At 38.4% G+C, this 12,084-nt stretch overlaps 1 long non-coding RNA gene across 1 annotated transcript; it reads left to right on the top strand.

Moving 5' to 3' along the window:
* Positions 1 to 4,271: 4,271 nt before the first annotated feature.
* Positions 4,272 to 11,884, top strand: LOC127529694 (uncharacterized). The gene is made up of 2 exons (XR_007936314.1): positions 4,272 to 8,747; positions 9,661 to 11,884. It is a non-coding gene; the product is annotated as an uncharacterized LOC127529694 (long non-coding RNA).
* The last annotated feature ends 200 nt before the right edge of the window (positions 11,885 to 12,084 follow it).

Below are 12,084 nucleotides of genomic sequence, written 5' to 3'. Positions count from 1 at the left end.
GGTATGAATAAACCCCAGGTGCAGGGCCGGATTAAGACGAAATTGGGCCTGATGCTGCAGCGCAAAAAAGGCCTATTTTTTCTCGCCATCATTGGTGCATGTGCATTCGACACTCACTCATCTGTTTTCATCTGGGCCTATTTCAGGAATGGGCCTAATACTGCAGCATCAATAGCACCCACCTTAATCCGGCCCTGCCCAGGTGCGCTTCTTGACACGCTTCTAATGAATATCGTATATACTCTTGTAAAATTCGGGTCTTGAAACCCGAAAAATCGATCATAATATCAGTTCCCGAGGTATACGCCCATTCAAAAATGTGACAATTACATTTTTTGTTTGTTTGTTTACATCTTCTTGCCTCCTCCAGTCTCACATCAGTTTTTCTCAGACACATTGAATTTTACTGCAGCAGCGCAGTTACCAATTTCTTTCGCCAGTTCAACGACTTTTAATTTAAAACCAGCTTCATATTTTCTTCTGATCGAATGCTCCATTGTAGATTAGGGATGCTCTTACAATAAAGTTGTATGAGGGTGCGAGATACAAAAAACACAAAACAGTGCAAACGTCACTTCGGAATAGTTTAGGTATTAATTACGGTGTGGTCACATGGGCACAATACTTAGAAATAAAAAAGGCAGTGTGCTCTGTGGTTACTCTCTCAGGTGGGTGTTAGCATATCATAATCTCTTGGACCAATAGCGTGAGTTTTCCATATTTGACTTATACAACCAACATTATAAAATACCAGAAATTATACAATAAAATCAAGTCCCGACTTATCCGCGGGGAGAACTTAAACGCAAGTATATACGGTAATTTGTTGGCTAAAATTCCTCAGTGTCAGTGTGTTAAAGAGAGGATATACAGCAATTTTCATAATGACTGTCAATTTTGTCTTCATTTTCTCTTCCACTGCTACCTCCAGTGGGTTCAAAGTGTCCCTTACCTGAGTATGCCTTGATTGGGTGGGCCTTAATAATAGATATAAAAGGTTCACTTCAGAGATAGTTAAATAGTATGTACAACGTACTTAATTTACACCAAAATGGAAATTTAGCATTTTACAGAAGCTCAATAAATTATTATAATAAACAACAGCCCTCTGAAATGCACACCAACATTAATAAAATGGATGAAAACGTATGAGTTAGATAACCGTAAAAGGAACACTCGCATGTATGCATTAAGCAGCCCCAGTAGACAGTAGTTTCTTGACACACTTTTGCTGAATAAATTCATTGGCTAAAAATCCTCAATGTTAGTGTGTCAGAGAGAGAATATGTAGCATTGTTCATAGTGGTCATTGGTTTTGTTTTCATTCACCCCTCCTCTACTACCTCTAGCGGATCCAGAGAGTGCCCTATAACTGAGCCTGCCCACCTAATTGGTTTGTTGATTTGGTGGGCATTAGTGACCAATAGATATGAAAGGTACCACATATCACAGATATGTGCACAGTTTATTTGTTCCAAGAGTGAAATTTAGCTTTAAAGGCTTAAAAATTATTATGATAAACAACAATAATCCCTTTGAAATGCTCATATAAGAATTACAAAAATGAAGAAAATATCTGATTTAGCTAAAAGTCCCAGTGAGTCATTGTAAAGGCACATTGCAAGTCTGAAAGAGCGCCAGTAGCATCTCCTAACACACTTGCTATCCCAGCAGGTTTGGGATCCAAGCTTGAATGTGGTACAAGCCCATTGTAGACTCCACACACATCCTTGATTTAGAATCCCCAGTTAACTTAAAGACATGTTTCTTAAAGGACAATGGAGGAAAACCCACACAGTCATGGGGATAATGATTAGATACTACACAGTATCACAGAAAACTAGGTGTGGAACTTAAATCCAAGATTCTGGATCCATAAGGCAGCAGCACTTAACCACTGTGCCACCGTTCTGCCCCATATTATTATATAGATTTGAATCGTAATGGATGAAAAATTACACTGAATCTTGTTGACATTGGTGAAAAATCTGAAAGGCTTATTTTTTAATTTCTGTATATATGATTCATTTTTTTCCCCACTATGCTTTCTTTCAATTAAGTGGCAGAAAACTCCAGGGACATACAAATTGCTTGATGGGAAACTGTGCACGTGGAGGTGAGCCCATTTTATAGCACTGTATGCGTTGCCCTGTTAAGCTATTTCACAAAATTTTGTTTCTGTCATCCGTCAGTAAACAAACAAATTGTGAAAATGTGATACCAACCTACTCCATTTTTGCAATGCTTTTTAAATATTTAATTTTAATGATGTTGTATAAAATACTTATTATATGTCTTTCATACATAACTAAGCAGATCTAAATGAGAAATTATTTTTTAACTGAATCTTGATTTTTTTTTTTGTAAATTTATCAGGGGGCATTCTATAGAGAGTGCCAAAGCCCAGATACCCAAGTTAAATGTAAAATGGTTGTTTTTTTACAAGTTTTTACAAGTAAAGAAAACTGTAGCCTCTCTGAGCCTTTGCTAAGACAGTTGTCTTTTCTGTCTGTCTCTGGGGTGGTAGATGCACTTTCCCGCTAAAAGCCTGACAAAACTCTCACACTTTCCAACTTCTGCTCCTTTCTCTGCTGTTTCCCTGGCCCTTCTTCCTACTCCTGCCAGGCAATCTCTTGCCACTCTTCTCCATTTCCGGGTGTCGCCCCAACCTATTAAAGTCCCTGCTATTACCAAAGTTTTCCAGTTAATGTGGAGCATAATATAGCTTCCCCATTAACATGTTTAATTTTGGATAAATAAATGAGTTGTAGGGTTTTGTTGTCTGTTTTAGAGTAATTATTAAAAATGCATGATACTCAATTAAGTTTCCTAATTTTAAGCATATTTCTATTATCTGTCACTCTGTATTCTCCCGGCTTATTACCAGTCACTTATATTCTGAAATGCATCCATCTGTACTCTGACCTGCTTATCCATTTCAGGGTTGCCAGTCTAAGTAGTGTTGAATGCAAGGTGGGAACCATCCCTAGAAAGGGTGCCCGTAGCTCAGAAGTCTCATAATCTTATCTGATCAGTTTCCTTTTCTATGCATCAGCTTGGTTTCCACCGCCACCCTTCCTCTGTTTCTTTATTTCATCACTGGCAAGGCCGGCACTACCATATAGGCAAACTAGATCATCTTATAAGGCAGCAAAGTTTTCCGTGGCCTACATTTTGTCCACTGTAATAGGTGTCAGGAGGGGTTGGTTCCAAGGAGGGACTACATGCTCTTCAATCTGCAATAATATGTATAACAATTTCTGCCAGGACTACATGGTTTGGGCATGACAGTTTAACTTTTGCCAACGGCAGCAAAAAATCTAAAACCGGCACTGATCACTGGTGGCCTTGATTACCATTATTAGTTTAGTTTTTAATAGGGGTTCCCAAGTTCAATCCTGGAGGACTGCAGGTACCACAGGTTTTTGTTTGAATATTTAGAACAATTGTGATGAGAACAGGCCATTCGACCCAACAAGCTTTGCAATCCTATTGACTGAAAATGTCCAAAATAACATCAAGTCATGATTTGAAAGTCCTTTAAACTCCCAGTCTCCATTACACTACTTGTTCCAGTCTATGTTCTCAATTAGTAGCCAGTTATTCCTGTTGAAGCAATTACTGATCAAACAACATTTTTTACTTGTTAAGATTTATGACACTTAATGTTGTTTTTTAATCTTAAACACCTACATTCTCTGTTTTTAACCGCTTCTTGTTATTGTTAACAGCTGGGAAATAACAGTAATATGAAAATTACAAAGTAAACCTGCAGCTCACCATCTGACTTGGTTTTACTTAAAATTTTTGTGTGTTTTAGGGCCGCCAGATCAAGCATCACTATTATGAGTATACAGATTCGCGGGAGTTAGAGGGTGCGGGACAAATGTGTCCGCAAATACAATTTCGGCCCATGATTACTGTGTTTATTGCACTGAAAAAGATGTGAAAAGCTGTGAGAAACACCAGATAGAATGATCAAATGTGATCCTGCCTGCTTTGTGAATTTCCCCCTGGGATTAATAAACTATCTATCTATCTATCTATCTATCTATCTATCTATCTATCTATCTATCTCTCTCTCTCTCTCTCTCTCTCTCTCTCTCTCTCTCTCTCTCTCTCTCTCTCTCTCTCGTCTCTCTCTCTCTCTCTCTCTCTCGCGTGCGCACGCCTCTCTCTCTCGCCTCTCTCTCTCTCTCTCTCTCTCTCTCTCTCTCTCTCTCTCTCTCTCTCTCTCTCTCTCTCTCTCTCTCTCTCTCTCTCTCGTAGTCCTCGCGGCAACCACCAAAGCTGCCCAATGATGCAGCACTCCCGAGATTTTTGGGATTTGCAGTCCATTTAAGTCAGGGGTCCTCAATCACGGTTCTGAAGGGCTGCAGGTTTTTGCTCAAACCCAGTTGCTTAATAAGAAGCACTTATTGCATAAGTAACATGAGTTTCACTTTCGTTGTCTCGATCGTTAAGATTTTGAACCCTTATTGCTTATTTTAGTCATAAACAGCTGTTTTCTTGGATTTTAATTTCTCCTAATTAGCAATAACATGCAAATGACAGAAAAGAGCAGCATTTCTCCATTTACTGTAGCTTGTTACCATTTACACCTGTGTGTATTTATCATGCACTATTGGGCTTAATTAAATACTTGGAAGGAAAGTGAAGAGAAAAAAGTGAAGGACTGAGAATTATTCCTCCATTTTAGCCTTAAAATCATTTGGATGTTATCCTTAGAAAGGGGAAGAAAATCTAGGATATGAGAATGACCTGACATAGCAGAGTTAAAGCACTACGAAGCCATGCCATTAAATTACTGGCAAGAATTGCTTTCTAATTAAGCAACCAGGTTAGAACAAAAATCTGCAGCCCTCCAGGACTGTGATTGAGGGCCCCTGATTTTAAGTAGTGCTGCTACAGCACAGTCTGCGATTTTTCTGCAGCAGGTCTCAAAACTCACAAAATAATTTCCATTTAATTATTGATAACAAATCCAAAAGTAAGTGGAACTGCAAATCGTAAACCTGCGAATCGCAAGGGCAGACCTGCAATTTGAAGGTGTTACAAAAATCCTTATTCAAGAACTAACATTTGAAGGTAAACACTGTTTTTTGTTTCACCTCCCACTAATTTGAACAGTATATTACTTCAGATGTGTTATATAACATTGCTGTATTTTGATCAATCTGTTTGCATTTCACAGTGGATGGTTTCTATCCTCATTAGTAAAATGAAGACTTTTCATCATCTTGGCTCATTTTTCCACCTTTCTGCTCTGTTCTTAGATATACCATTGTAGTAATAACAGATTTTAAATGATTCTGCATTACCTTGAAAGTCACTTATTATTCTGTGATCCCAGAGTTACTGCTGCTTCTTGCTAAATCTGTAAAGCATATATCACAGCAAGCAAAATATGGCTTCCATTTCTCTTTAAGTGTCATAAATTTGATTTTCTATTTTTATTACTAGGACGCTTTGCCCCCCTGCTTGCTTCACTCAACCACCCCCTCCCATCCCCCCTGCTAGCTCTGCGCTCTAGCCACTTCACGTCGTTGGGGGTTGTGTGGGCTGAACACACTTTAATAATACATTTTATTTATATAGAGCCTTTCCCATGCTCAAGGCACTTACAGAATATAAGAAAGAACGGCAGGGTGTACAGTATATAGCTTGAGGAAATACGGTCTGATCTGCTGCTGAGCTGCATGTTCTGCTTGTTGTACTGCGCGTTGATCATTTAAAATCTTGTACAGCAGTTATCCATCTATCTCACCTTGTCTCACGTGACATTAAAGTGTTTCTCGCGGGATGTCAAATTGTCTTCTGAGAAGATCACGTATCATCTCCTTCCAAGATTTTTTTTAATAGAGAGATAGCACATTACCTTGAAGAAGAACCTTTTCAGTGTTAGAAATGCTCTTTTTTGTTACCTCATCCATCCCAGTTTTACACACAATGTTGGCTGCTGACTTGACATAAAATACATGAAACAATAACATATATTACATCAGGTGCTAGGAAGCAATATTCTCATTGCTAATACAATGTTTAATCCCTACTTCAATTTAGTGACTCACTTTGGAACTGCAGCAGGTGTCAAGAGAAGTAGGAGATCAGGAATAATTCTTCTTTTCCTTTTAAGGCCATGTCATATTACACAACTTTCCCAGCAATTTCCAGTCACAGAATTCATTTACATAACCCAAGCAAGTTGGTGGCAGTCAAGACATTCACCAGTAACCTTTTGTCGTGTAGTATGACATTTCTCACAGTACAGCCCAAACAGTCTGTGACTTTCCCCAACAAAGCCAAACAGGTTTCATTTTGTCTTAAGTCATAAGGGTGGGCTTATGCTTGTATGAGAGCAGGCAACTAATGGGAACTTACCTGGAAGTACGGGGCATATACTGCTGTAAAATGAGGATTTTATTTATAATTAGTGTATTTTGGACCTTGCTAACAGAAGAAAGGCTCCTCTGTCTAGCATGTCCTTTTTTGCGTATCAAATCAAAATCGGTGTGTGGGGAGGGAGCAAAAATTGTAGCTTATTCCCTGTAAAGGATTTGTACAAACACCTGTTCTGTCAGACAGCATGTTATTGGGGTGAGCTAGAGATAAATTGGAAATACGAAATAGTGCTGGAAAATTGATCACATAGTTGTCTAAATTGTCATACCCTGCCAACCCAGTCTTTTAATGTGACTGTCTCTGGTGACAAGATTAACAACCGCAGTCATCGAGTTTGACATCCCCTCTGACTGGAAATTATGTAATGTGACAGCAGCTTTAGGCTGCAAGTCGTCCTTCCTGGAATAGTGAGTACCACCATTTTGTGGCTCTGTCTCTCTGTTGGTCTTTTGTTGGGGTGTTGACATGAAACATAAGCACTACAAGCCAAAATTTCAAAGAATTATACCGTAAGTGATTCAAAGGAAAGTTAAAACACTGAATTTTTATATTTCTGTGTACACATTTTTAAGTTAATACAACAGAAAAGTAAAGATACGCAAAACAGTTTCAGACATATGCACGGTTTCATGCTATTCTTCTTCTTCATTTGCACGCAAACTTCACCTGTGATTGTCCTTGTTTTTGGGAAAATAATGCCAAGAATCTGTGGCAAAATGTATTACTTCCAGCTTCCTTTCATTGTTATAAACATATCTGAGAAACACAAAAGCCATGCACTCTTAACAAAAGTTTTTGTCACTACCGACTTACACATAAGCTTTAGGCTTCTGTTTTCACAATCGAACTGGTGTACCGTTTATTTGATTTTATTTTTTTTTACAATTTGTAAAAAATGCTTCACTTAAGTACAGTATATGCCCTTTGTAACAGATGACATGCCCAGCAATTCAGCTTACAGCAAAGCCTCGTCAAAACGTTAACAGCCATATCTGCTCACCTTTAGCTGAGCAGCTTTGATGCCAGCAACTTGTATTCAATTCCCACTACTGACAACGTCTCAGGGATAGGGGACTGGGAGAGGGACGTCTCCTTGTGGAAATGACTCGCTAATTACACCATGATTGCAAAAAAAAAAAAAAAATAACCTTTGACTTATGAGGAGAGAGTAATAATATTGTGATAAAAATATATACTTAAAAAGAATAATAATTTAGAAACCAGTTGTTGCTCTGGCAAATGTATAACCCTTCTAGATCAGATAAGATTTTTTTCATGCAGTTGTTTAGCCTCGAGCTGAAATACCTAAACAAGAACTGACTAGCTTGCAGGACTCTGGGGGTCTGAAGGCTTTGCACCGTTCTATTTCTGACCAGTTGTACAAGGGTGTTTTGTTACATCTCTGTGTGGACTCATTGGTGGCATTGTTTTAGTTTGTATGACCTCCAATATCAGAGACCAAGGACACTTTAAGATCAGGGCTGTCAAACTCCGGTCCTGGAGGGCCGCAGTGGCTGCAGGTTTTCATTGTAACCATCTTCTTAATTAGTGACCAGTTTTTTTTTTCCTGCTAATTAATTTCTTTTGCTTTAGTTTTAATTAACTTGACTCGGCCAAACAATAATGAGGGACAAAACAAGCCGCCACATGACCAGCTCATACAATATCTGAAAATAAAGGAAAGTGACGGTCTCAGAAAGGTCGATCTCTCGGGTCGCCGAAACATTTTGACAGTGTTCTTAGAAAAAAAACAGAAAATCAACAGTTCTGGAAATGTCTGCTGTGGCAGAATGAGAGCAGCAACAAGCTGTGGAATTAACAGCAAGGATCGGCTTCTCATTAAGAAACTGGTTTGAGTTAGAAGCCCCAGTTTAGCTGGTCATCTGGCAACTCATTTCACTTGTCATTTCTGTTTGGCTGTCATTTAATGAAAAAAAGAATCGATTCAGTGGGCTGAATCCTTAAAAACAAGGGCATTTAAAATGAAGGGAAAAGTTAATTAGCAGTGAAACCTGGTCCAAGATTAGGAAAAGGGTTTGAATGAAAACATGCAGCCCTCTAGGCCTGGAGTTTGACACCCCTGCCTTAGATCTTATGACCCCTTTCCTCCCAGGAAGAAAGCATGGGATGGAATTGGTGTTGTGACTAAACAGGACTGGAATGAACCAGGGAGGTCAGCCCTGCATACTGACATCCCATTGGTCTTGGAGGTGCATCAAGGAAGCTGGACTAGCATACATTTAGGCTAACAATGATATTCACACTCTCTGTCTCTACTGTACCCTCTGTCCAGATGCCACACTGCCATCTCTCTCAGTTCATTCCAATGACATGTTAGAGAAGAGGTGACGCAGGACCAAAGACCAATCAAAATACTAAGACAGAAACCCGCCTGGTAGTCTATTATCCGTGTTTTATTAATATTATTTTGACAACACTCACATTTGTACTCTGCTTATATTTTGGGCATGTTATCTATAATACATGAATAATAATAATAATTAGAGTACCTGTTATTGTACTTTATCAAATTGTGTAGGATTACAGATATGAAGAAAGGAGGAGGTACTGAACTACAGTAGCAGTCAGTATGCCAAGCACAGGGATTTGAGATACTCAGTTTTCATCTATGTAGTTAAAAGTAAAAGGGAAAATACGGTCACCCTTCCACGACAAAACAATACTGAACTTGTAACTAGAACGTCAGCTTCCAGTGAAAGTTCTTTTTAATAGTGTTATGAAGTTTAGTGTACAAAGAAGTTATAGGATGGAATGTAATATGTATTTTCAACAGCACTGTTATTCTCAATATCATGTCCATGTCAGTTTCCATAACTGAGTAGGCCAAACGTCTCATGAAGCAAACTGTACTTTTTAGAGATTCTCACCAAAGTGCAATGCTTAGTTTCTTAATGGGTACAACTGCCAGATTCTAAGCCACGCATTGTAAGATAACAGGGCTGAAAAACTGAAAATGACTAAACTTGGTGTACAGTAAAACATTGGATTGCGAATGACTTGGTCTGCGAGTGTTTTGGAAGACGAGCAAAAATTTTTAATAAATTTTAACTTGATAAACGAGCGAGGCCTTGCAGTAAGAGTAGTACATATACGCTGTGTCTGCCGAGTGTCATGTGATCACAACTGAGCCGATGGTGATTCTCTCTCTCTCTCTCTCTCTCTCTCTCTCTCTCTCTCCCTGCGGGATTGTGGGTAATCGTCTCCCATGCTTTATTCAGAGGCCAGGTTAGAGAAGAGGTGACACAGGACCAAAGACCAATCAAAATACTAAGACAGAAACCCACCTGGTAGTCTGTTATCCAAGTTGTATTAATATTATTTTGACAACACTCACATTTGTACTCTGCTTATATTTTGGGCATGTTATCTATAATACATGAATAATAATTAGAGTATCTGTTATTGTACTTTATCTAATTGTGTAGGGTTACAGATATGAAGAAAGAAGGAGATACTGAACTACAGGAGAAGTCAGTGTGACAACCACGTGGGATTTGAGATACTCTGTTATTGTCTATGTAATTAAAGGTAAAAGGGAAAATAAGCTCGCCCTTCCACGACAAAACAATACTGATCTTGTCACAAGCCATACAATTAACAACGTATACCATTAGGAAACAGTTGGGTTAGAACAAAAACATGCAGCCACTGCAGCACTCGTAGGCCAAACTTAAACACTCCTGATTTAGTGCGCGCTCCAGAGTAAGATGTTGGTTCATTTTAAATTAGAAACACAAATTGAATGAGGTGAAGTGTTCATTTTTAAACTGAGACTCCATCCTTGTTGTTCATTTCACTAACTAGAATGTCAGCTTCTATTGAAAGTTCTTTTTAATAGTGTTATGAAGTTTAGTGTACAAAGGAGTCACAGAATGGAGTATAATTTGTATTTTCAACAGCACTATTATTCTCAACACCACATCCATGTCGGTATCCATAACTGAGGAGGCCAAACGTCTCATGAGGCAAACTGCACTTATTAATGGGTGCAACTGCCAAATTCTAAACCACGCATTGTAAGATAACAGGGCTGAAAAACTGAAAATGACTAAACTTGGCGTACAGTAAAACCTTGGATTGCGAATGACTTGGTCTGCGAGTGTTTTGGAAGACGAGCAAAAATTTTTAATAAATTTTAACTTGCTAAACGAGCGAGGTCTTGCTATACGAGTAGTACGTATACGCTTTGTCTGCCGAGTGTCACGTGATCACAACTGAGCCGATGGTGGTTCTCTCTCTTGTCGATGTGGGATTGTGGGTAATCATCTCCCACACTCAGTCTCAGTCGACGTGCCTCACTCGTATAGTCAACATCCATACGAGTGTATACTGCTAACTACAGCATTGTGACCACGTGTGTGTGTGTAAAGCATTTTTTTATTTTGTGTGCGAGCGATGAATCTGTTTAACGACAATGCATTGTCACATTTCCGCGAAATCCTCGGCGACTGTCACTGGATAAGATTCCTTGTTAAAGTCGCAAAAAAAGAAAAAGATTCCAGTGGACCAACAGATAGCAGCGATTCCATTAGTTAGAGTGAAAGTCATCCTGCACAATAACCTTCCTCCTCCTCCCTTCTCTCTCGTCTCCCTCACACCAACCATGATTCTTTTCAAAGGTAAAGTGCAGGTTCATTTGTTCTATGTTTTTTTGTATTAATCATTTTTATATAAATATTTTTGGGTTGTAGAACGAATGAGTTTCCATTATCTCTTATGGGGAAATTCACTTTGATATACGAGTGCTTTGGATTCCAAGCACGTCTCCAGAAAGAATTATGCTCACAAACCAAGGCACCACTGTATTCATTTGAATGATGCGACTGGCTTTTATTTTTTTATCTTGTTATCTTGTTGTATGGTTAAAGTATAAAACCTGTCCCTTTTTTTTTTTTTTTTTTGCCCCCATCAGATCACCCAGCCGTCTAGTAGTTGTCTAGTAGTCGCTTCATGGCTGTCCTTGACAAGTCCTCTCCCACTTCATCTGCTTTTTTCTTGGTCCATTCAAGTATTGTAAGCATATACTGTTCAGCCATGCCATGTTGAAATATTGCTGAGTTTGTATTTAACCATGTGCCTTATTTAACTGCTCCCCTGAACTAGCATGATGTTAACAGATTCACTTTGCGCAAATATAGGTGTTAATTGATGTGAGAAACAAATGTTTAAAATGTTTACAATTAAACGTGACTTTCATCTCGTAGTTGTTGACTTAAACAGTCTTCAGATTTTATTATCGTGTAGGTTTCCCTGAATCCTAATATCCCAGACGAGACCTGCATTTTTAGCCTTCATTTTCTTAAATTTTGCCTTTATTTTTTTTTTGGGTTGATAATGTTTGACAGTCTCTTGCTTCTGTGTGATTGTGATCAACAGTTTATGACGTGAATCTTGTATTTTGTATTGTCTTTGTTTATGTTATGCTACTTTGTGATGTGAATAAACGATAGCTGTCTTTGAACGTTTTCTTTTTTTTTTTTACTTGGAATTGTCTTTCATGTTTCTTTTTTTGTTGTAACATTGTAGATTTCATTGTTAATGTAATTGCTTGGGAATTGACAAAGTTAACAGGACAATTACAGTTGTGCTTGAAAGTTTGAACCCTTTAGAATTTTCTATATTTCTGCATAAATATGACTTAAAACATCATCAGATTTTCAC

This window comes from Erpetoichthys calabaricus, chromosome 11 (assembly GCF_900747795.2).
Source record: "Erpetoichthys calabaricus chromosome 11, fErpCal1.3, whole genome shotgun sequence".
Taxonomy (NCBI): Eukaryota; Metazoa; Chordata; class Cladistia; order Polypteriformes; family Polypteridae; genus Erpetoichthys; species Erpetoichthys calabaricus.
The sequence above is the reverse complement of the archived record's forward strand: the minus strand, read 5'-3'. Positions and strand labels throughout refer to the sequence as shown.